The sequence below is a fragment of the Amblyomma maculatum genome, chromosome 1 (genome assembly GCF_055883805.1).
Source record: "Amblyomma maculatum isolate TAMU_Amacu chromosome 1, ASM5588380v1, whole genome shotgun sequence".
NCBI classification, from domain to species: domain Eukaryota; kingdom Metazoa; phylum Arthropoda; class Arachnida; order Ixodida; family Ixodidae; genus Amblyomma; species Amblyomma maculatum.
This window is the reverse complement of record NC_139344.1, coordinates 94,784,636-94,789,574: the sequence shown is the minus strand read 5'-3', so window position 1 is coordinate 94,789,574 and position 4,939 is coordinate 94,784,636.

The following is a 4,939-nucleotide window of genomic DNA, read 5'->3' as shown; positions in this document are numbered from 1 at the left end:
CTTTGTGTTTTTTTAGAGCGTGAAATATCTTTCACCGCGGTAAAACTTCGGAAAACGATCCAGGCTGGTGCTTTGAACTTCAAGATCAGAGGTCAAAGCAGGACTTAGTCGATTTCGCTACTGTCAAGCTATCTCTCTAAGCATAGTATATGTCACGTGATTAACCATGAGATTTGATTATTGGTTAATTGTACATGTATTTTGATCAATTACTGGGCCAAATTAATTGATATTTAGTAAATTGCAATTAAAATCTAAATTTTAGCTGCAACATCGAACCGTATACCGTTGGCAAGCTTAGGCCAAGTGTAATGGCACTGTGCTAATTAACGATCCGCGATAATCTGCGTTAATTAGTTAATTTTGTATAAAACCAAATTTTGAGCTGTTCCTTGCCGCTTCGGGGTAAGGAACAGGTTTGCCACGGCAGTCTTGATGTGATGCTGATATAGGAATTAAATAATTTTATGAGTACGCCGCCACTCACTGACTTCGCGTGTGGTTAAAAGATAGCAGGGTACACTGGGAGAAGTGGTGGGCCCTATTGCCAACACACTGAAGTTCTGGGGCAAGCATGCTGCGGCCTCATGCGGTATTAAAAGAGCGTGATTTCATTGAACGCAACAATCAAATAAAAAAATTACAGGGTGCACATAGGTCTTCAACGTGCGGAAATGAGAAAGCATATAACTGCCAATTCATTAACTATCGCTATCCTATCTGTCACTATATCTACTAATGCCAGTGACCTATCGTAACTGTCACTATCCGCAACGAACACTATCACCTCACTATCCGGGCCTATTACTATCATTTACTATTATTATCCGTAACAGCCACCATCATTGCCTATCACTATTCATAACCATCACTATTTAATCTGATGCCGTCCCATGACCCATTGATATACTTTCATTTTCATTGACTTACGTTGTCAGTCATATCTCTATTATCTCATAATATCTGACGAGACAACTATACATTGACTTTTAATTCTTATACTTTCTTGTTTTCTCATAAATGGAGGTGGGAAAAGAGCAAGCCACTGAAATAACTGACTACTATCAGCGCGAGGTTCATGTCTCTGTCGAGGAGGCTTCCTTTACTTCAGGACAGGTCGGTGAGAGAAAATTGATGGAACTGCGTTGGGCCTCAGTTTTTTTTTCGAGTTCGTGTAATATTGGCGACTCAAATTGGTCTTCAGTGAAATGTAGATAGAACATAAAGAGCGATGAGTTAATCACTCAGGCAAGGTGAAAAAAAATCTTCTTGCATACAATTGAAATGAGTAATATGTTACAGTGCTAAGAATTGTTGCTCGCAAAATGTTCCCCTATTGTTTACATCATAACTATAATAATTATTGATTGTTTAAATTTCGTAAGTACAGAAAATTGATACAATGATTCCGGCTGATTTGACATCGATGGGAAAACTTTTCTCGCAGTAAATGAATACGCGGAATCGCGGTTTTAGAGCTCCAGCTTTCAAAGCGAAGGTAACCTGCCAACGCCTAATAGTCATGGTTAAAGTGAAGCGTGTGTGATCATGTGAACACCTCCTGCACATTGGCCGTATCCCTGATAAAACGAACGCATACTTTTTAACCCACGCGTGCGTCGAAGCATGACAAGACACATTCAAGAATTGAAAAAAAAAAAAAATGCCGTACGACCTAACTAGTGCAGATTACCCGCAATACCTCGGGTTTACTTGCCAAAGAGTTTTTCAGGGCCAGCATTCATTGCTCCCGAGTAACCGACGCACACTACAAGTAGAAGCTGGAAAGACTAGCTCCTCTACAAGCCCGAATTTTGATTTTTAGTGAAGGAGGTCAGGGATCCTAGCATAATCGCGACGAATGCAATCGTGAGACTGTAATTTTCCAGTTGTCTCTGACAGCAAAAAGCAGATTATAGTGCTCTATTTCTGACTGTACAGAAGTCGACAGCGTGTTAAAGGATGGAGCCTTGGAGCCTCGCAGAATATTCAGCATGCTGCAGAGGACAACCTTATTGTTTTACAATGAATATGTTGCCGCCGCAAAAATATTTAGGACCAAGCAGGAATAAAAAACGCAGCGTCCGGTGACGCGTTATTACGGGGAGTGATAAAGGCACCTTACGTCGCAAACTCTGTTCTTTCTACGAATAAACTTCTTTCGACTAATAATTGTGAATCCATTGACTCGTGCGCAAGCCTTCACGCTTGCCTTGAGGTATCATGAGTACCGCATAACCATCTTCAGGCCGCTTGCTGCAGTTGTACGCGCAACAGCACGGCATAGAGCTTGCACGCTGCAATAACAGTACAGCGCGCAATATTCGCTCGCCGAGACTAGGAGAAAAATGGCGCGAAGGAAAAAGAAAACACAAGGAAAACGCCGGACGCGATTTGGTTTCCAAGGACAACGGCAGGGAGACCAATCGTCGCTCAGGAAATCGGGCAGAGAGCCGGCCTTCAGCGAAGGGGCGCGCAAGGGGCGAGGAGGAGACGAGGAAGTAGCGCTGCGGCGGCAAAGTTGAATCGTTGGCGTAACGTTTAGAGGCTGCTGAGGCGACCACGGTGGTATTTCGGTGGGTATCGCCAGCTGCGCTGTCGTCTGCTGCAATGCGCGACTCTCGTTCGGTCCGTATTTGTCATACGGCATTTGGCAACTGCCTTTTAAATGTAATTCTGTCTAGGATGTATCACTTGAGGGACAGCATTATCAAGCTAATTTACTCCATGCGGCAGCATATCAGACTGTAAACAAAACAAAGCATTTTGGGGGTGTCCGGATTCACAACATAGATTATTCGGGGAGTTTTAAAAGTAGACTGCCTCCGCAATGACTCAGCATACTTCTTCAAAGCGCTGGCCAATGTTTTACGACAGGTCATCACTTCTGGTGCTCTGCGAAACGAGAAAAATGTTGCGGTAAGTTGCGTTTACTTGTGTTTTTATGGGTCGCCCTCCCAACTTGCACCCCCATACGTTTCGCGGTGTTTTAAAAATACTTCGCCTCAGTCATGAGATTTCATACTTTCCCGATCTGTTCTAGGATGTTCACGGTTACTCTGCACCGAATAAGGACACCATAGGTGTCTCATGAAATTAAAAAACTGCTTAGAAATATTTCGGTTCCATGTATTCCTATGGGCGCTAACCCTATTTTTCACCCGCAGTCGGCTGCGACACCGCGAGCGCCCACTTTGTTTGCAAACACGGTGTTGGTCTATACGTCACAGAGCCCCACCCAGGTGGAAATTTTCTGCTGGTTTCTTGCTGGAAGCTGCTGGTTTGTGCTGGAACCAGCAGGTTGCCTGCTGGATTTTTGCTGGTTGTACTGGTTCCAGCAGGGTGCTTGCTGGTTTTCCACTGGTCCCAGCAGGCGACATGCTGGTTTTCCACTGGTCCCACCAGGCGACCTGCTGGCTGTGCTGGTTCCAGCAGTGTACGTCTGCTGGTCTCAGCAGGCAACCTGCTGGCTTTGCTGGTTCCAGCAGGGTGCTTGCTGGTTTTCTTTGCTGGTTTTAAAATTTTGCTGGTTCCCTCCTGGAATGCTACTGGAACCAGCAAGTAACCCACCCAAGTTTACAAACGCATGTAATGAAGTTCATTTACGCACGTGAGAACTTGTTGCATTCCCCTATCGCGAACTCATTCATTCTACAAAAACACAGCACGGAAAGTATATACCCGTTTCTACACCATGTTTCTGCTCCGTGATCAAAATATCACCGTAGCTGCGAAAGACACCTTTTTAAAGAAGCTAAGCTTTTTTTTTTTTTTTTCGGCCGTTAGCCGCAGTGGTATGCCGCTATGAGCTATTGCAAACATCAAAGATGCAAAAAAATGTTATCTGATCTTTACAATTTTGTTTATCACGGCGTAATGCATGAGGCTGTTACCGCTGTCACCTTCAACATCTGCTAGCGTAGCAGACGACGCGCCTTCGAACGATCTGGTGCAACGATCAGAGCAGAGCAAATGCAATTACGTGTAAGAGGGTATACAAATAGTAATATTAGCACAATTTGAAATATTTCAGGAGTATTTGTTCGTAACGTTTGACAAACGCGCATTTTGAGCGCTTACGACACTATCGTAACCAGTCTCCGGTTGACGCTCAACAAGCCAAAAGAAGCCGTTCGGAAGTTCAGACATTTACGTAGTGAGCTGTTTTGTGCTGGCTCGTGTTTGCGAATGGAGGAGTATTTTGTGCTTTTTACAATATTTAAACGTCGTCGTCAGTATGAATTATTTAAGACATTTTATCTGAAACATCTACGTAAGTTTGAACCGGTCAAGGTGGTGCGACAACTTCTGTCAAGACTGAGAAATGTGATGCGACATCTGCAAGGCCTAGGACCTGCGTGTGTTTGGTAAGTAAAAAAGTGCATCTCATTTCATTTTTTTTTTTTTTTTTTGGTAGTCCTCGCGTTGTGTAACGTCTAGTGGATTTGCGAGAGCTTATTATAGGCACGGAGGAAAAGAACAGTGACTCAAGCGCGCACCGCTGCCAGCGCAGTTCGGCAGTGATGAGAGCCGCTTACTAGTCGAGTGACTATCGAAGTGAGCTGGTAATTTTGTCGTCCCTAGTTTAAAATAGGCCATATCATTTTGCCGAAGTATCATTGGTGCTATTTTCGGCAAGTAAAATATCTTTGTCACCCGATTGTTTTTCGCTTTGTACGAACAATGGTGAACAGCCAAGGATTCAAAGAACGTCTAATCGCAAGTTAACTTACTGTGCAAGTTAACACATATTCGATACGGTTCGTTGCAAATAGACTAACTAGACTATCTTTCCATGTCAATCCATTTGCAGGGTATGGGTGTATGACTTGAGTGGCATACCAAACAAGATTAAAAGAATATGCCGTTAAACAGTCATGTCTGGCTAGCAATGGGTATACTTCTAACCTCTCTGATTTAATTTAAAGGAGCGAACAGT